This window comes from Entelurus aequoreus, linkage group LG25 (assembly GCF_033978785.1).
Source record: "Entelurus aequoreus isolate RoL-2023_Sb linkage group LG25, RoL_Eaeq_v1.1, whole genome shotgun sequence".
Classification (NCBI taxonomy): domain Eukaryota; kingdom Metazoa; phylum Chordata; class Actinopteri; order Syngnathiformes; family Syngnathidae; genus Entelurus; species Entelurus aequoreus.
Genome location: NC_084755.1, coordinates 19,302,698 through 19,324,807, shown reverse-complemented (window position 1 = coordinate 19,324,807; position 22,110 = coordinate 19,302,698). Strand labels below are relative to the sequence as shown.

At 37.5% G+C, this 22,110-nt stretch overlaps 2 protein-coding genes across 3 annotated transcripts in view; one reads left to right on the top strand and one right to left on the bottom strand.

Moving 5' to 3' along the window:
- vasnb (vasorin b) overlaps window positions 1-530 on the bottom strand; it is a 57,507-nt gene extending 56,977 nt beyond the window's left edge. Inside the window, exon 1 of the mRNA XM_062036465.1 lies at window positions 396-530. The gene's annotated coding sequence lies outside the window, so the exon portion shown is untranslated. The remainder of the gene's footprint in view (window positions 1-395) is intronic.
- Window positions 1-22,110, top strand: part of coro7 (coronin 7) — a 367,135-nt gene that overhangs the window by 252,733 nt on the left and 92,292 nt on the right. The window lies entirely within an intron of this gene.

Below are 22,110 nucleotides of genomic sequence, written 5' to 3'. Positions count from 1 at the left end.
AAACAGCATGAGTAGCAAGCCTCATCATAAGTGTAACACAACATCTTGTGGGAGTTTTGCAATGCATTCTTCTAGAGTCTAATCACTTCCACACAATTCTAATTCAATTTTAACTTCAAATGCAAAAATAACCAGCTTTTTTTCCCCCCTTCCCACTCTAAGTGCCATCCATCCATCCATTTTTACTACCGCTTGTCCCTTTTGGCTATAATGAAGTTTTGTGTGTTGAGCACCGCCGGGCTCGATGCGCGCTCCCAAGCCGGCCCTGCCTGCACCTCAGCCCGGGTTGGCTTCTCGCAGCTCCTCGCCTAACTTTGCGTGAGTTTTTTTCGTTATCTCGCAGTGGATTCACGCGTCGATCCCCGCAAGCCAACACGATTTAGAAGTAGTCTTACCTCTAACTTATTTATGTCCACGCGTAAAATGATGTCCACGCGTAAAGTCCACAAGTTTCCTCCGCTGTGCGCGTCAAAGCCAGCGTTAAGACGGACGAGAGACGCGATTGCGTGGAGGAATGCGCTCAAGTGGCGGCTGCTTGCACACAGAAAGCTTCTTTATTGTTGGTGCTGGAGCTGGATGGGAGGAGCCGGAGTCACCTTGCAGCTTTTCAGCCGCAGATTCCTGCAGCCAGCGCATGGACGCACTTCACTGGCGCTAACTGTTTAAAGACATGGTTGCCCCTTTTTTTATTTTTTTTTATTTTGCCGTGCAACAAACTTTATTTACCTTGCATTTCTACGTCCTGGCTTTGTGTGAAGTGGACGTGTGCAGGTGTGCTTACGTCACAGCCACATCTGACGTCATGACAGCAAAGTGATAATGGGCTTTTTTTATATCATGTGTTCAGTTCATTTCGAACATGCATACCATGCAATGCAATAATAATAATATATATATATATATATATATATATATATATATATATATATATATATATATATATATATATATATATATATATATATATATATATATATATATATATATATTTAATAATGTCCTGCCCAGCTTCTCGGGCAAATCATATAGCAGATGTAGATGCCCATATCGGCTGTTCAGATTTACTTTACAAAAGAGAAGAAGTGTAGGATACTTCTCTTGTTGCCTTACTTGTATTTTGACTTTATTAAATGTATTTATATTATCATTTGGTGCAGCCGGGCCGGAGCAGGAGGGGATAGAAAGAGAGAAAAAGGAAGACAGAGGGGGGAATTGTGGGGACAAGAGGGGGATTAGACAGAGAGACAAAAACAACAACAACAACAACAACAACAACAGAGCAACATCAGCAAATAGGACATGTACAAATATGATGGTAAAAGTAATAGCAAATAAGCAGTTAGCGAAAAAAATTTTAAAAAAAAATACAGAAATGACAATGAGCATTATTACACTAAAAATGGAGCAATATGAATACCAATAGAAATAGTGCTATTGATAATAAACAATACCAGTACTTTACCTTTATTATCAACAATACAATTGTTCAAATGCAACAATACATATACGTAATGATAACTTGAGATACGAAAGAATGCAGAAAAATGGAGGGGAAGAAAGAGAAGCAACCTTAACCTTGTAGATTGTTATAGTAACAATAGGTTAAGCTTTGTCAGTGTGCCATGTGTTATACCCAGTTTACCCTAGGGCAACAACGTTAATATATGTTTGATGAAACGTGATTATGTGCATGAGTGTATGTGTGCATATGTACTTGTATATGTACAGTATGTGTATGTGTGCTTGTACAGTGAATGTATATGTACATTATGTGTATATGTATGTTTTTACAGTGAATGTATATGTACAGTATGTGTATACAGTATGTGTGTTTGAACGGTGAATGTATATGTACAGTATGTGTAAATGTGTGTTTGTACAGTGAATGTATATGTACAGTATGTGTATGTGTGTGTTTGTACAGTGAATGTATGTGTAGTATGTGTATGTAATATGTATGCAATAATAATAATAATAATAATAATAATAATACATTTTATTAGGGATGTCCGAAAATGGCTTTTTTTTGCCGACATTCCGATATTGTCCAACTCTTAATTACCGCTACCGATATGAACCGATACCGATATATACAGTCGTGGAATTAACACATTATTTGGCCTAATTTGGACAACCAAGTATGGTGAAGATAAGGTCCTTTTTTTTTTAAATTAATAAAATAAGATAAATAAATTAAAAACATTTTCTTGAATAAAAAAAGAAAGTAAAACAATACAAAAACAGTTACATAGAAACGAGTAATTAATGAAAATGAGTCAAATTAACTGTTAAAGGTTAGTACTATTAGTGGAGCAGCAGCACGCACAATCATGTGTGCTTACGGACTGTATCCCTTGCAGACTGTATTGATATATATTGATATATAATGTAGGAACCAGAATATTAATAACAGAAAAAATCAACCCTTTTGTGTGAATGAGTGTAAATGGGGGAGGGAGGTTTTTTGGGTTGGTGTACTAATTGTAAGTGCATCTTGTGTTTTTTATGTTGATTTAATAAAAAAAAAAAAAAACGATACCGATAATCAAAAAAAACGATACCGATAATTTCTGATATTACATTTTGAAGCATTTATCGATATCTCTACATTTTATTTGTAAAAAGCACTTTACATTGCGTAAACAACCTCAAAGAGCTACAGTGTATTTAAAAAAAATAAAAAGATATAAAAAAAATAAATAAAAAAAAACTAGAACAGCCAAATAGCTAAAACTAGTATGCATATATCTAAAAAAAAAAAAGGCTTTTTTAAAAAAAGAAGGGTTTTTAAGCCTTTTTTAAAAGCATCCACAGTCTGTGGTGCCCTCAGGGGGTCAGGGAGAGCGTTCCACAAACTGGGAGCGGCGGAGCAGAAAGCCCGGTCTCCCATTGTTTGTAGTTTCGTCCTCGGAGTTTGGAGGAGGTTAGCCTGTCCGGAGCGGAGGTGTTGTGTGGAGGATTTGGGAGTGAGTAGTTCTTTGAGGTAGAGGGGGGCATTACCATGGAGGCACTGGTGGGTTCGTAGGGAGACTTTGAATTCAATCCTGAGTGGAACAGGAAGCCAGTGAAGGGATTTGAGAGTCTGTGTGATATGGTCATATTTCCGCACTCTCATCAGGATCCTAGCAGCACTATTGTATGTTGCTCAGATTAAATACAATGACAAAACTTTTCTTCTACATATAAAAAGTGCAACATTAAACAGTTTCAAGTCAACTCATCATGCTTAATTTATTACAGCATTTGGGAAGCCTGTTGTTGATTTATTATGTAAATGTTATATTGTTATCAACATGTGATAGCAGGGACCCTGCCATTCAAAACTAGGCTGCTCCATTATTAATGATTAATGTAACTATAGCTGAAATAATAGTACAATAGCAATAGGAGAGACTATTCATCCCTGAACACCATGGAGTTCATGTAGGCTTAATGATGCAGTTACATTATTATATCAACTATCAGAGACAGAAACTCTTCATTTAACATAATGTCCTTTTTTACTGCTTCAACACAGCTCAATCAACACAGAAAAAGGTAAAGTGAAATAACAGACAGACAGGGCTTTGCTGTCCGTAACACACACACACACACACCGCAAAATGAGCTAACGTTACGCTAAAAGCGAATTAGCCTTCACCTCAAGCCAGGACTGCGAGCAAGCTGAACTGCCTTTTATATTTCTAGAAGGTCAACGGGCTCATAGTGATGTTACTAGTAGTTGACTGGGAGGTGTTTATTATCATTTGGGGAGAGTCCGCAGCCTGATGCTTACCTGCTAAACACCTACCTGCTCATCACGAGCACTGACACCATGCGCTCTGAATACGCACTGCTGATTGGCTGTTACCGCTCTGCGTGTAACCAATCAGATGGTTGTGTGGGTGGGACAATGCTGGGTGCTGCATAGTACTGACAGAGACAGGCAGAACGAAGCGGAGCAGCTTGTTAAGACTTTAGCTTAGGCGGCTACTTAATATGTCCGTGTGGAAACTTGTTCGGTACACCTCCGAACCGAACCGAAACCCCCGTACCGAAACGGTTCAATACAAATACACGTACCGTTACACCCCTAGTAAGCATACAAATATGAAATACATAACAGTCTCTTAAAACAGCGGTCCCCAACCTTTTTTGCACCACGGACCGGTTTACCTCTTAAGGTCCAAGCTGTTTGTTTACATGCTTTTTTTATTTCGCTTTGCTATTTGGGCCTTTTGGACCCTAATTAGAATAAAAACAAAGAAATCATCTTTTGATATGATGTACTTAGTCCATAAGTACACAAACGTGTACTTCATGTGTAGTGACATGCTAATTTTTATTTTTACACTTTTTTCCCCCCCCCAAATTCCATTGTACTCTTCTGATAGCAGCATAAGTGTTCATATGTCGGCATAAGACCCCAATTCAGTAGTGTACACAATTTTGGAAATAAGAGCTAAAAGGTGCTGTCCACGCATGTGGCCACTAAGCCTTTACAGGTTTGTAGGTATTTTCAGGGACCGGCTTTCCACTTGTGCCAGATAAAAAATACAGTAAAAATAAGTGCATGAAAAATACAACTCACTATTACGCTGAATTAGTGGGAGCCCTGGGCTTGTTTCTTTGCAATGAGATGCAGATGGAAAGGCTACAATCTGTCACATTTATATTTGATATGTTCATTAATGTGCATTGTGTCATGCCACAAAGTTATAACAAATATAACAAATGGCAACTTACTATGAGGAGTTTTGTTGTAGATCTATAAACAAGCTTGTTGGTGTGTCTAGTGCAGGGGTCGGCAACCCAAAATGTTGAAAGAGCCATATTGGAGCAAAAATACAAAAACAAATTTGTCTGGAGCCGCAACAAATTAAAAGCCATATTACATAAAAATAGTGTGTCATGAGATATACATAGAATTGAGATGACTTAAAGGAAACTAAATGAGCTCAAATATAGCTGCAAATGAGGCATAATGATGCAATATGTACATATAGCTAGCCTAAATAGCATGTTAGCATCGATTAGCTTGCAGTCATGCAATGACCAAATATTGTCTGATTAGCACTCCACACAAGTCAATAACATCAACAAAACTCACCTTTGTGCATTCACGCCCAACGTTAAAAGTCTGGTGGACAAAATGAGACAGAAAAAGAAGTGGCATAAAACACGTCCTAGAAAGTCGGAGAAAGTTATACATGTAACAACTAAGGTGAGTTCAAGGACCGCCAAAATTAGTAGGACAAAACGGCGCTTGCCAAATACTCGCATGTTTAATACAAACAGTGTGATTTATAACAATTAGGGAGGTTTGTGTCATGTTTGTCCTCCTACAGAAACCATATTAAAACAAAAAATAATTTTTTTCCCCCTCATCTTTTTCCATTTTTCATACATTTTTAAAAAAGTTTCAGAGAGCCACTAGGGCGGCGCTAAAGAGCCGCATGCGGCTCTAGAGCCGTGGGTTGCCGACCCCTGGTCTAGTGGGACAGGCGAAAGTTAAGTCAGAGAAAATGCAGTCCTTTATTAAAGGACTTTGATACTTTTCTAAATAAAGGGGACCACAAAAAATGGCATTATTGGCTTTATTTTAACAAAAAAATCTAACGGTACATTAAACATATGTTTCTTATTGCAATTTTCTCCTTAAATAAAATAGTGAACATACAAGACAACTTAACTTGTCTTTTAGTAGTAAGTAAGCAAACAAAGGCTCCTAATTTAGCTGCTGACATATGCAGTAACATATTGTGTCATTTTCCATTCTATTATTTTGTCAACATTATTAAGGACAAGTGGTAGAAAATGAATTATTAATCTACTTGTTCATTGTGCGGGGCGGCATGGCGTAGTGGGTAGAGCGCCCGTGTCAGAAACCTGAGGGTTGCAGGTTCGCTCCCCGCCTCTTACCATGCCGTTGTGTCCTTGGGCAGGACACTTCACCCTTGCCCCCGGTGCCGCTCACACCGGTGAATGAATGTTGAATGATAGGTGGTGGTCTGAGGGGCCGTAGGCGCAAACTGGCAGCCACGCTTCCGTCAGTCTACCACAGGGCAGCTGTGGCTACGAAAGTAGCTTACCACCACCAGGTGTGAATGAATGATGGGTTTTTAACATGTAAAGCGACTTTGGGTACTTAGAAAAGCGCTATATAAATCCCAGGTATTATTATTATTATTATTTACTGTTAATATCTGCTAACTTCCTCTTTTAATACGTTCTATCTACATTTCTGTTAAAATGTAATAATCACTTATTCTTCTGTTGTTTGGATACTTTACATTAGTTTTGGATGCTACAACACATTTGGGTATCGATCCGATACCAAGTAGTTACAGGATCATACATTGGTCATATTCAAAGTCCTCATGTGTCCAGGGACGTATTTCCTGAGTTTATAAACAAAATATAAATTTAAAAAAAACGAAAAAAGATTTTGTGATGCTAAAAAATATTGATGCAATCATAGTAGTATCGACTAAATACGCTCCAGTACTTGGTATCATCACATTAGATGTTAGGTGAGATCCACTAATGGACCGGTACTTTTTAGAGGCGGTATAGTACCGAATATGATTCATTAGTATCACGGTACTATACTAATACCGGCATACAACAAACACAACATGGCATTTAGTTTAGTCATAACTCTGTCATTGTCAATAATCCAAATGAGGTTCTGTGCTGGATTAAGGCCCATGGTTCCATTTTGAATATATATTTTTTGACAGGAAATTAATTGTAACTGGTTTATTCATTTTAATATATGCTTTAATGCTTTAAAATTACATAGAAGTACAGGGCAGGTTAACAGTTGTACAATTCAACATGTCTGAAAAGGAGCAGGAAGAAGCCATTCTCAGTCATTTATGTGCCAGTCTACCACTTTTTACCAGTTAAAGAAAAAGATAACAGCGTAATAATAATAACTTTTACGCATATGAAAATATTAATTGTTGAAAAATTATTTTTTAGCATGACTAATTCAATCAATGGCAAACACAAAGTGCTTCACATCAGTAAATAAGGGGGAAAAAAAGCACAAATATGCACGTACGTACAACATTATTAACAAAAACAAAACATGGCATGGTACTGACGATGGGGGAGAAATGCCACCTGGAGATTAACTATAAGTTAACATACTCTAAAAAATAACATAAATATTTTACTATATTAAAATACATGTTATATACTGTATGCATAAAAATAAAATATAAATAAAAAATTAATAAATGAATAAAAACATAAATAATACAAATTAAGAATTTAAGAGTTTAAAATGATCAGCAAAAGAAAGGCCTTATTAAGAAAGTGTTTTTATTAAATAATGATAATGTCTGTAAACATTTCAGACAGAAAATATTACAAACAAATACAGCAATAAGTTGTTTTTAATGACATCACTTCCCAAATTGGTCCACTTTGGCTGTAATCCCCATATACCAACGCACATAATGTGTAAAAAAAAACAAGTCAAATGTTTACGTCAGTGGTGCGGCAGCTTGAGAAATGTAAAGAAAATGCCCTTTTCAATCCATCTTTGCTAACTTCAGTTATGTTTAAGGTCCAAACGCAATGATGCATCGATTGTATTCGCTACATTTCTCAACAAGCTATATCATCTAAGGACTGTAATATCATCAAAAGGTTCAGAGAATTTTGAAAAATCACTGCACGTAACATTGAATGCCCATGACCTTGAATCCCTCAGGTGGTACTGCATCATAAACCGAAATCAGTGTGTAAAGGATATCACCACATGTGCTCAGGAACACTTCAGAAAACCACTATCAGTAACTACAGTTGGTCGCTACATCTGTAAGTGCAAGTCAAAACTCTACTCTGCGAAGCTAAAGCCATTTATCAACAACACCCAGAAACCGGCTTCGCTGGGCCCGAGCTCATCTCAAATGGACTGATGTAAAGTGGAAAAGTGTTCTGTGGTCCGACGAGTCCACATTTCAAATTGTTTTTGGAAACTGTGGATGTCGTGTCCTCCGGAACAAAGAGGAAAAAAAACATCCGGATTGTTCTAGGCGCAAAGTTCAAAAGCCAGCATCTGTGATGGTATGGGGGTGTATTAGTGCACAAGGCATGGGTAACTTACACATCTGTGACGGCACCATTAATGCTGAAAGGTACATACAGGTTTTGGAGCAACATATCATCGTTATCATGGACGCCCCTGCTTATTTCAGCAAGACAATGCCGAGCCCTGTGTTACAACAGTGTGGTTTCATAGTAAAAGAGCGCGGGTACCAAATGCATTGATGCATCGATTTTATTCGCTACATTTAGAGAGTATAATAGAGAGAATAAAAATACACAAAATGCTGCAGAAAAAACAGATTTTTGGCTCAACCCGAAACATTGCCTATTTTTTACACACGTGCTCGTCTCCAAGCTGTAATGTGTGCTAAACTACCTGTCGGCAAATAGTGTCGGCACAACAACGTCCAGTAAGGCAGCAAAGCCTTACTGGAGCCCCTCGCACTCCCCAGTGCAGCTTCTGTTGAAAAGTGGAGAGGTAATTGGAAGCAGGCCTATAAGTTCTGCTGCAGGGAGGGCGGGGGGTGGGGGGTAAAGGGGGATGATGTCACCCTCTCGCTGGAGGCGTAGCGACTCAGACTCAAAAAAGAGCACTCCCTCCGCCCGCCCCGTCCTCGGGGCCACCTCAGGCACGTGTCACTTCCAGCCGCGCCCTGAGCGTCCTCGGGATGGAAGCGGTGGCTTTTTATGCGGCTTTTGTTATACGACAAACACAATCGTGCACACATCCATCTGCAACACGTTAGAGCGTAGAGAGTGCGGGGGGGGAGACAAACGCAATAAAGCCCCTCGGGGTCCAGATGGAGCTTTGCCAGTCCCAAAAAGAAAAGTCTCAGCACTTATCGCACTCGCCTGCGATAAACCAAACCACAGCACCGGCGTTGAGGTTATCTCCTCACGCCGAGAGCGACCTATTTATCTAGCTTTTTGTGGCGGGCCAGGACCGGAGGTTCTGCAACTAACTGTAGACCACATGTTGTGTTTTTGTATATAGACGCACGCTTCTGCCTCGCATATTTATGGCCAGCTGCGTAGCGAATACGGAGTTTTCCAGGATAAATATTTAGCAAAGCTCTCAGGACGACGGAGCGGTGCAGTTGTTGTACTGTACACAACTACAGCCACAAACATCACACTGTATCATCACTTTGACTGGAAATAGTCATTTATACTTAAAAACATGTGTAAGTACAGTGGGAGAAGGAGACGGCACGGAGGCAGGGATGTCGTTAGCTTGCAGCGTATTTATTAAAATATATAAATGAAGTGTGTGACTAATCCAAATGTATACGGTGTGACTATGTGTGGCGATTTATATGTGGAGTGTGGTCTTGAGATCGGTGCGGAAGTCCAGAAAGGGCAAGGCAGGCTCGGAGGTCCAGGGCCAGGCAGGAGGTCAGGGGCCGGAGTACTATGACATAGGCAATGTTTTTACTACAAACCCCGTTTCCATATGAGTTGGGAAATTGTGTTAGATGTAAATATAAACGGAATACAATGATTTGCAAATCCTTTTCAACCCATATTCAATTGAATGCACTACAAAGACAAGATATTTGATGTTCAAACTCATAAACTTTTTTTTTTTTCTGCAAATAATAATTAACTTACAATTTCATGGCTGCAACACGTGCCAAAGTAGTTGGGAAAGGGCATGTTCACCACTGTGTTACGTGGCCTTTCCTTTTAACAACACTCAGTAAACGTTTGGGAACTGAGGAGACACATTTTTGAAGCTTCTCAGGTGGAATTATTTCCCATTCTTGCTTGATGTACAGCTTAAGTTGTTCAACAGTCCGGGGGTCTCCGTTGTGGTATTTTAGGCTTTGTAATGCGCCACACATTTTCAATGGGAGACAGGTCTGGACTACAGGCAGGCCAGTCCAGTACCCGCACTCTTTTACTATGAAGCCACGTTGATGTAACACGTGGCTTGGCATTGTCTTGCTGAAATAAGCAGGGGCGTCCATGGTAACGTTGCTTGGATGGCAACATATGTTGCTCCAAAACCTGTATGTACCTTTCAGTATTAATGGCGCCTTCACAGATGTGTAAGTTACCCATGACTTGGGCACTAATACACCCCCATACCATCACAGATGCTGGCTTTTCAACTTTGCGCCTACAACAATCCGGATGGTTCTTTTCCTCTTTGGTCCGGAGGACACGACGTCCACAGTTTCCAAAAACAATTTGAAATGTGGACTCGTCAGACCACAGAACACTTTTCCACTTTGTATAAGTCCATCTTAGATGAGCTCAGGCCCAGCGAAGCCGACGGCGTTTCTGGGTGTTGTTGATAACCGGTTTTCGCCTTGCATAGGAGAGTTTTAACTTGCACTTACAGATGTAGCGACCAACTGTAGTTACTGACAGTGGGTTTCTGAAGTGTTCCTGAGCCCATGTGGTGATATCCTTTACACACTGATGTCGCTTGTTGATGCAGTACAGCCTGAGGGATCGAAGGTCACGGGCTTAGCTGCTTACGTGCAGTGATTTCTCCAGATTCTCTGAACCCTTTGATGATATTACGGACCGTAGATGGTGAAATCCCTAAATTCCTTGCAATAGCTGGTTGAGAAAGGTTTTTCTTAAACTGTTCAACAATTTGCTCACGCATTTGTTGACAAAGTGGTGACCCTCGCCCCATCCTTGTTTGTGAATGACTGAGCATTTCATGGAATCTACTTTTATACCCAATCATGGCACCCACCTGTTCCCAATTTGCCTGTTCACCTGTGGGATGTTCCAAATAAGTGTTTGATGAGCATTCCTCAACTTTATCAGTATTTATTTCCTCCCGACTTCTTTGTCACGTGTTGCTGGCATCAAATTCTAAAAATAATGATTATTTGCAAAAAAAAAAAAAGTTTATCACTTTGAACATCAAATATGTTGTCTTTGTAGCATATTCAACTGAATATGGGTTGAAAAGGATTTGCAAATCATTGTATTCCGATTATATTTACATCTAACACAATTTCCCAACTCATATGGAAACGGGGTTTGTACAATGACATAGGTAATGTTTTAGTACCATGACATAGGCGATGTTTTAGTACTAAGACATAGGGGATGTGTTTAGCACTATGCCCTCAGCGATGTTTTTAGTACTATAACATAGGCAATGTTTTTCGTATTATGATATAGGCAATGATTTAGTACCATGACATAGACAATGTTTTTAGCTCTGTGACATAGGCAATGTTTTAGTACCATGACATAGGCAATGTTTTAGTATCATGACATGGGCGTTGTTTTAGTACTATGACATGGGCAATGTTTTAGTTCTAAGACATAGGTGATGTGTTTAGCACTATGTCCTCAGCAATGTTTTAGTACCATGACATAGGCAATGTTTTTACTACACTGACATAGGTGATGTTTTTAGTACTTTGAAATAGGTAATGTTTTTAGTACCATGACATAAGCGATGTTTTAGTACTAAGACATAGGGGAAGTGTTTAGCACTATGCCCTCAGCGATGTTTTTAGTACTATAACATAGGCAATGTTTTTCGTATTATGATATAGGCAATGTTTTACTACCAGGATATAGGCAATGATTTAGTACCATGACATAGACAATGTTTTTAGCACTATGACATAGGTAACGTTTTAGTACCATGACATGGGCAATGTTTTAGTGTCATGACATCGGTGTTGTTTTAGTACTATGACATGGGCAATGTTTTAGTTCTAAGACATAGGTGATGTGTTTAGCACTATGTCCTCAGCAAAGTTTTTAGTACCATGACACAGGCAATGTTTTCATACCATGACATAGGCGTTTTTTAAAGTACTATGACATAGGCAATGTTTTTACTACTATGGCATAGGTGATGTTTTTAGTACTTTGAAATAGGTAATGTTTTTAGTACCATGACATAGGCGATGTTTTAGTAGTAAGACATAGGGGATGTGTTTAGCACTATGCCCTCAGCGATGTTTTTAGTACTATAACATAGGCAGTGTTTTTCGTATTATGATATAGGCAATGTTTTACTACCAGGATATAGGCAATGATTTAGTACCATGACATAGACAATGTTTTTAGCACTATGACATAGGTAATGTTTTAGTACTATGACATAGGTGTAATGTTTTAGTATCATAACATGGGCGTTGTTTTAGTACTATGACATGGGCAATGTTTTAGTTCTAAGACATAGGTGATGTGTTTAGCACTATGTCCTCAGCGAAGTTTTTAGTACCATGACACAGGCAATGTTTTCATACCATGACATAGGCGTTTTTTAAAGTACTATGACATAGGCAATGTTTTTACTACACTGACATAGGTGATGTTTTTAATACTTTGAAATAGGTAATGTTTTTAGTACCATGACATAGGCAATGTTTTAGTACTAAGACATAGGGGATGTGTTTAGCACTATGCCCTCAGCGATGTTTTTAGTACTATAATATAGGCAATGTTTTTCGTATTATGATATAGGCAATGTTTTACTACCAGGATATAGGCAATGTTTAGTACCATGACGTAGACAAAGTGTTTAGCTCTATGACATAGGCAATGTTTTAGTACTATGACATAGGTGTAATGTTTTAGTGTCATGAGGGGCGTTGTTTTAGGACTATGACATGGGCAATGTTTTAGTTCTAAGACATAGGTGATGTGTTTAGCACTATGTCCTCGGCGATGTTTTTAGTACCATGACACAGGCATTGTCTTAGTACCATGACATGAGCAATTATTTAGTTCTAAGACATAGGTGATGTTTTTAGTACTATGACATTGGTAATGGTTTAGTACTATGACATAAGCAAAGTTTTTAGTACTATGACATAGGCTATGTTTTTAATACTGTGAGATAAGCAATGTGTTGTAGTATTTTGACATAGGCAATGTTTTTAGCACTATGACATAGGTAATGTTTTAGTACTTTGACATAGGCAATGTTTTTTGTTCTATGACTTAGGCAATGTTTTTACTACAATGTTTTCAGCATTGTGACATTTTGCACAACTCTTTTGTTTTGGCAAATTTTGGTTGACTTTGGATTAGTGAGACCTTCACAAACTCAACCGGTTCCATCTTCACTTAATAATATCACATATTTCCACTCCATTCGCTCTTTCTTCGACCTCATTTGCCGGCCATGGGTTATTATCCATGCTTGTCTGTAGTGCCAGCAGGAAGAGGAACCTCTTTCAAGCGTCTAGTGCCGAGCTAAGCCTCATTCCAACACTGTTTGCCAACAACTACCAGTTTGGTTGCCAAAAGAGCCCAAGAGTGCGGCCAAAGGTGGGCTCACTGAGGCGAACATGGCGTTTGATCGTGTGTTACGGCATGACTGCAAGTGCCGTCATAACACCGTGCCTCTGCTATGATGTAATAAGCTCGCATCCAAGTCCGCTCCATACCCCGGCAGTCCCAAGGGAACCAGTGAAAGACTAGCATGGTGCGGAGTCTGTTAACACAGCCAGTTAAGTGTTTAAATCTGCAGGCCTGGACACACCATGGGCCCTTTTCCACAGAAGGAACTTTTACTGGAACTTTCCCATTTACATGGGTAAATAAAGTACCCCCTGTGTTTTCACCAAAAACTAAACAGAACTTTCCTCCAGAAGGTCTTATCTTTGTCCACGTGATGTCAGATGAATCAAACATTGAGCTGTTTGGCCACAATACCCAGCAATATGTTTGGAGGAGAATAGGTGAGACCTTTAATCCCAGGAACACCATCCCTACCGTCAAGCATGATGGTGGTAGTATTATGCGCCCTGGGCTTGTTTTGCTGCCAATGGAACTGGTGCTTTACAGAGAGTGAATGGGACAATGAAAATGGAGGATTACCTCCAAATTCTTCAGGACAACCTAAAATCATCAGCTTTTGATCATGTTTTGTTTGGCTAGGTTCTGTTTGGTTTTTGGACTCTTTTTAGTTCCTGTTTGTGCACTCCTGTTTGTTTTGTTTCCATGACAACCCATTAGTTGCACCTGTTTTCACGTTCGGACTCACGCACCTGTCATCAATCATGTCACTATTATTTAAGCCTGTCCTTTTCAGTCAGTCTGTCTGGCGACATTACTTCTGCTCACTTCATGCCATGATTTACCTCTGCTACCTCTGATACCCTTGCTACCTGAAGATACCATAGTTTATGCTTCATGCCATGCCACAGTAAGTGTTTTGTTTCATGTCCATAGTTTCTGCCCAAGTGCAAGTTTTTGCTTTCTTAGTCAAGTTTGTGTCTCCGCCTTGTGCACGCCCTTTGTTAACTCTTTTTTTTAAGTAAGAATTAAATCATGTATTTACCTTCACGCCATGTCCGGTACAGTTCTCTTGCATCTCGGGAAAACAAACCCCACCATAGTCCACGTCATGACAGGAGGTTGGGTCTATGCAGTTGGGTGTTCCAACAGGACAATGACCCCAAACACCTGTCAAAAGTGGTAAAGGAATGGCTAAATCAGGCTAGAATTAAGGTTTTAGAATGGCTTTCCCAAAGTCCTGACTTTAACGTGTGGACAATGCTGAAGAAACAAGTCCATGTCAGAAAACCAACAAATTTAGCTGAACTGCACCAATTTTGTCAAGAGGAGTGGTCAAATATTCAACCAGAAGCTTGCCAGAAGCCTTTTTGCAGTGAAACTTGCCAAAGGACATGTAACCAAATATTAACATTGCTGTATGTATACTTTTGACCCAGCAGATTTGGGCACATTTTCAGTAGACCCATAATAAATTCATAAAAGAACCAAACTTCATGAATGTTTTGTGTTTTATGTGCTCCAATCACTCTATCACAAACACAATAAGAGTTATAGAAATGATTGGAAACTCAAGACAGCCATGACATTATGTTCTTTACAAGTGTATGTCAACTTTTGACCACCACTGTATGTGCTATGAGATACAAAAGTGAAACTTAAGCATAACTTTCTCCGATGCTGCCACAATTAGAGTTATTACATGTTCTCCTTTCTTTTATCGCCCTAGTCTGGTTCCCAAATGTTGGGGTTTGTGTGTGAATGCTCACAGATGCACTTTGTTGACAAAATGATGTCTGTTTTTAGTAAACATTGAAGTGTTGTGTTTGCCACATCATTTCAAGGAATGAAGCAATTTGTATTTTTGCAAGGGGGTGCAGGTTGTGTTACACAGTCCTAATTTAATTCAAACAACACTACTATTCACTGCAAAAACTGAAATCTAAGTAAGATGAAATATCTCAAATTAGGGGATATTTGCTTATTTTTTGTCTGATAAGATAATTCTTCTCACTAAGCAGATTTTATGTTAGAGTGTTTTACTTGTTTTAAGTGTATAACCATTTATTTATCATTAAGTGTTTTGGTCCTAAATGATCTCAGTAAGATATTACAGCTTGTTGCTGAGATTTGATGACCTATATTGAGTAAAACATGCTTGAAACTAGAATATCAATTGTTGCAAAGCTGTGTCATCAACACTCACGAGTACAAAACTACTTTTTAAAGTAATAACTTCTTATTTCAAGCATGAAATAAAAAATCATGACCTTGACACAAGTGTGTCTCATAATTAAAACAGATGACAGCCAAATGGACTTTGCCATTTTATTTTCAATGAAACAATAGAACACACATACTCATATAGTAGTACAGTTGGCACAGTACAGTAAACTGACAGTTAATATTTAAACATTTAACATTTCAAACAATTTTGTACAGAAATAATTCATGCACATTCAGATAAATTCCTTAAAATTACAACCAAAAAAAATTTGCCTGTTGGCCGGCTCATGGCATAAAATAACCGCCAGTTGTAAAAGACAATGTAAGGATAGAATACATTTCAAGAGTTCAACACTGCAAAAAGTCAGTGTTCAAAAACAAGAAAAAAAATACAAAAATTAGGGGTATTTTACTTGAACTAAGCAAAATTATCTGCCAATAGAACAAGAAAATTTGGCTTGTCAAGACTTTCCAAGACAAGTAAAATTAGCTAACCTCAATGGACCCCAAAATACCTTAAAATAAGTATATTCTCACTAATAACAAGTGCACTTTTCTTGGTAGAAAAAACAAATATGAAACTTTTTTTCTCAGTATATTGAAAAATATTCTTGAACTAAGTAAATGCTAGTGCCATTATCTTGACATAATGATATGCGCTCGGCATTACATTTCTTGAAATCAGCAAACTTATACTAAAAATATATATATATATATTTACAGCCCGGCCCACGGGCAATTTTTATATATATATATACACTACCGTTCAAAAGTTTGGGGTCATCCAAACAATTTTGTGGAATAGCCTTCATTTCTAAGAACAAGAATAGACTGTCGAGTTTCAGATGAAAGTTCTCTTTTTCTGGCCATTTTGAGCATTTAATTGACCCCACAAATGTGATGCTCCAGAAACTCAATCTGCTCAAAGGAAGGTCAGTTTTGTAGCTTCTGTAACGAGCTAAACTGTTTTCAGATGTGTGAACATGATTGCACAAGGGTTTTCTAATCACCAATTAGCCTTCTGAGCCAATGAGCAAACACATTGTACCATTAGAACACTGGAGTGATAGCTGCTGGAAATGGGCCTCTATACACCTATGTAGATATTGCACCAAAAACCAGACATTTGCAGCTAGAATAGTCATTTACCACATTAGCAATGTATAGAGTGTATTTCTTTAACGTTAAGACTAGTTTAAAGTTATCTTCATTGAAAAGTACAGTGCTTTTCCTTCAAAAATAAGGACATTTCAATGTGACCCCAAACTTTTGAACGGTAGTGTATATTTAGTACAAGTTTGCTGATTTCAAGAAATGTAATGCCGAGCACATATCATTATGTCAAGATAATGGCACTAGCATTTACTTAATTTAAGAATATTTTTCAACATACTGAGAAAAAAAGTTTCATATTTGTTTTTTCTATCAAGAAAAGTGCACTTGTTAATAGTGAGAATATACTTATTTTAAGGTATTTTGGGGTTAATTGAGGTTAGCTAATTTTACTTGTCTTGACAAGCCAAATTTTCTTTTTCTATTGGCAGATAATTTTGCTTAGTTCAAGTAAAATACCCCTAATTTTTGTATTTTTTTTTTCTTGTTTTTGAACACTGACTTTTTGCAGCGTGGAACTCTTGAATTTGATTTTATCCTTACATTGTCTTTTATAACTGGCGGTTATTTTACGCCTGATGGTTTGCATGCTCACCTCAGTGGCTTTGTGCTTTCTGACTTAAGCATAGCAAACCTGGGAATGATCATGATTATTTTCCTATTAGTGGCCCCCTGCTCTTTCTATCTTCCACTAACTAGTGTGCCCTTTGTGAGCATATCTGCATATGCATTGATGTTTGCGCTCATGTGTGTTCTAAGCAAGATGCATTCGGTGCCCCTCAACCTAAAAAAAACAACAACAAAAAAACCCACGTCTTCCCGTCACACCTAAATGTGCTGTGACGGCGGTATGTGTGGGCTCTCAGAGACGGGACCGGATTTCTACTTTACAAGGCTCCGGCTTGCCATTTCTTCCCACAGCGGTCCAGTAGCGAGCGAAAGCCGACTGTGGGAACCAGAAGCACACTGAAGGAACCTGGAAAGTGTTGATGATGGGGAAGCTGTGAGCAGCCATTGTGGATTAGCGGCTATGGGAACCTATAAATGACACAAATATGGAATCATAAACACTCTCGAAGCAGAAGTTGTCCTGGTTAGTGTGAGGACAAACACACGATAATGTTCATAAAACTGTCTTTCGCAGCCTAACATTGCGTAATATATCACGCTTTTATTTTGGTATCCTCATGTGGGATCTTTAGCCAGTGGTTCAAAAGGGCTCGTTCACCCAAAATATTATTCTGGCCCTTCTGACTGTTTGTCTGTCAGGAGGAGTCTTGACGATGATGTCAGTTTGAGCATGTCAGCCTCTTAAAACGCCATGTTTTGATTTTATTTAATAGCAAAAGACCCTCCGAACTTGTACACAATCCATACTACACTGCAAAAAGTCAGTGTTCAAAAACAAGAAAAAAAATTTAAAAAATGAGGGGTATTTTATTTGAACTAAGCAACATTATCTGCCAATAGAACAAGAAAATTTGGCTTGTCAAGACTTTCCAAAACAAGTATAATTAGCTAACCTCAATGAACCCAAAAATTCCTTAAAATAAGTATATTCTCACTAATAACAAGTGCACTTTTCTTGGTAGAAAAAAAAGAGACCTTTTTGCTCAATATGTTGAAAAATATTCTTAAATTAAGTAAATGCTAGTGCCATTATCTTGACATAATGATATGCGCTCGGCATTACATTTCTTGAAACCAGCAAACTTATACCAAAAACTAATTTATTGTTCTTAATGGAAAGGCAACAAGGCAAGCGCTTGTTACTCTCGGGGTCTACTAGCCGCTCAGGCAAATCATATTGTCTAAAAATGCATTTTTCCATCGATAACATGACATCATCGCGCCAAGTGCGTGCTCTTTCAGTCAATTAGTGGGCATATATCAGTGGTGTCCAAAGTGTGGCACGGGGGCCATTTGCGGCCCGCAGCTAATGTTTAACCGGCCCGCAGCACATCATTCTAAAAATACTAAAACATCTTTTAAATAACAGAGCAAATAGGTGAAATGCAATCAGAAAAAGTTGCATTGTTGAATCTAACAAGACTTTTTTTTTAAATAATTTATATAAAAAAAATATAATGAATCAAAATCAATGTTGCTATGAATTATTGACTGATTTTAGGACAAAAAGGACATAAATACAAATAAAAAAACCTGAAAAATATGAAAATTATTTTTTTTAAAATACATACTAATTATATACTAATACTAATTATTATCTTGATTGTTATTATGCATATACTAAACTAATTACATTATATTTTATCTGAAGCTGATATACAGATTTAAGTGTTGATTGTAAAAAAATAAAATAAAAAAAGCAACAAAAAAAAAAGCATGACCTTTTTGAGTGGGGCACTTTTGGATCCCCAAGAACTTTATTGGAATTAAAAAATCAATTTTGCTATTAATTATTGACCTATTTAGGGATCCAATTACTTCACATCAAATATTCCACTTTGAAAATATTTTTGGGAAAAATAATGTATATTTTATATTTTTGCCCCAAAAAATAGGATTTTGACAAAAAGCTCATAAAATATAAAATATATATATATATCTATATAGATATATATAGATATATATATATATTAGGGCTGGGCAACGATTAAAAATTTTAATCATAGTTAATCGCACTATTTCTCTGATTAATCACGATTAACTGCATTGTATACGCAAAACCCAATAATGAATTAAAAAGTAGTGTGTAGTGCACCTTTATTGGAATATTCTCCCATATGAACAAAAGCGCCAAAACATTTGTTGTGCAAACACAATTTAAATCAGTACTTGTTCAACAGTAGCAGTTAAATAGCATATTTTATGAAAATCAACTCAACAAATGTCAATACAAACATTCAAGTTTATTGCCACTGCCAGGGTATTTAAGTTATCCTGTTTGTTATGGAAAATAAATATAATCTACATACAAATCCCTGAGCCACAATCATAACATCCGAACAGGCAATTTCTGAGGTAACAGCAGAAACATTTTCCTCTAATTTTCCTTTCCATAATGCCTCTCCTCTGTTTTCATTATAGACAGAACATGTGAATGCAGCACCCACCTTTCATCAATATAATGCACTGTAACTCTGAGGTAATTATGCTTACCGATTGATGTCCAGTAGTCCCCACTGAGAGCAACTACAGCTGCACGTTGTAAACTTGTCACTTTTACAGTCCTCTCCTTTTCATACAACTCGTGTATTCTTGGTGCGTCTCGATGGCGGCTCATACGTGCTGTCACTTAAGTGACAGAGAGGGTGTTGCGATGGCGGGCGTCTTCCACAACACTAATGGGCCTACAGTCTGTAACTATCCACTTCGCTATGGCATTTGTTAGCTTCTCTTGCTCTGGTTTATCTATATTTCTCCCGCACGCTGCATTTAACGTAGTCTGCCGAAGCCTGGCTCCACTTTCTGCTTTGTTGAATGGTTTGCTCGCATCAACAGTGTGCTTCGCGTTAAGGTGATATTTTAGACTGGAAGTACTCCTGTGATAAGAAAATTCAGCTTGGCAGTGGCTACAAACCACTTTCATACTTGCTTCTGTCAATTAGAAGTACTTTATAATGAAAATGACCCTGTAAAAGTTCTGTTGAGTTACCCTTCTTCTCCATACTTGTTTTGTTTTCTTCCGCGTTCTCTTTCCTTTTCCGCAGGAGCCAGCAATAGGCGTTAACAAAATAAAAGCATGTAAAAAAAACATACGCAATAACGCGCGATAAAATATTTGTCGGCGTTAATAGATTGATGGGTTAACTCAAAATTAACGCATTAACTTGCCCACCCCTTATATATATATATATATATATATATATATATATATATATATATATATATATATATATATATATATATATATATATATATATATATATATATATATATATATATATATATATATATTTGAAGTTGATCGAACTTCAAATATGAAGTTGAATTAGAGATTCAAGCGTTTAATAAAAAATAAATAATATATGACTTTTTTAAGACTGAAACCCTTCTGGGTCCCTAGGACCTAAATTGAGGGAGGCCCAATGGTTAAAAAAAAAAGTGTATATTGTATAGGTTGCATGAACTGTTTATGTTCAAAATTGTTAGAAATGTCACATCCTAAATGTTTAAATAGTCAGTTTACTGTACTGTGCCAACTGTACTACTATATGAGTACGTATTTTCTATCGTTTCATTGAAAATAAAACAGCAAAGTCCATTTGGCTGTTTTAATTATGAGACACAATTGTGTCAAAGTCATGATTTTTTTATTTCATGCTTGAAATAAGAAAGTATTACTTTAAAAAAGTAGTTTTATACTTGTGAGTGTTGATGACACAGCTTTGCAACAGTTGATATTCTAGTTTTAAGCATGTTTTACTCAATATAGGTCATCAAATCTCAGCAACAAGCTGTAATATCTTACTGAGATCATTTAGGACCAAAACAGGTAAAACAAGTAAAAGACTCTAACATAAAATCTGCTTAGTGAGAAGAATGATCTTATCAGACAGAAAATAAACAAATATCACCCTTATTTGAGATATTTCATCTTACTTAGATTTCAGTTTTTGCAGTGTAGAATCTTTAAAACAATTAGCTCACAACAGACATGATGTACAGTAAATGCAAATAACCCCTCTATCGTTGAACATTGGCCGCCATAAAACTGTTCAACACCGTATAGGTCAGGTTTAAAGGCACACTCACACTCATAGGCGCCGATCAATGCCGAGCACCCACGTGGGATTGATGGCAACTTACAATCTTTAGAATGATTTTTGAAAAATCAATCTTGTTAATTTTGTGGCGAGTTTGGTCCGTTTTACATAATTAAAAAGTCACAAATCATATAGTCTGTAATTAACAAAGCCTAACCAAGATTTCATTGTGCCCGATAATGAACTAAAGTCACAATCATCTTGACTTTGAACCAGCGAATGAAGGGCATACTTACTCAACAGCCATACATGTCACACTAAGGGTGGCAGTATGAACAACGCCAACACTGTCATAAACATGTGCCATATAGTGAAACCACACTAAACAACAACGACAAACACATTTTGGAAGAATAATTGCACTGCAACACAACATAAACAATACAGAACAAATTCCCAGAATTCCCTGCAGCTCCAACTCTTCCGGGACGCTACTATATAAACAAACGCCATTGGTGGATCTACACCTAACATCCACTGTAATGATACCACTATGATTACATCGATATTTTTTAACATCACATCTTCTTTCGTTTTTTTATTTTTTATATTATGTTTATAAACTCAGGAAATATGTCCCTGGACACATGAGGACTTTGAATATGACCAATGTATGATCCTGTACCTACTTGGTATCGGATTGATACCCAAATTTGTGGTATTATCCAAAACTAATGTAAAGTATCAAACAACAGAAGAATAAGTGATTATTACATTTGAACAGAAGTGTAGATAGAACATGTTGAAAGAGAAAGTAAGCAGA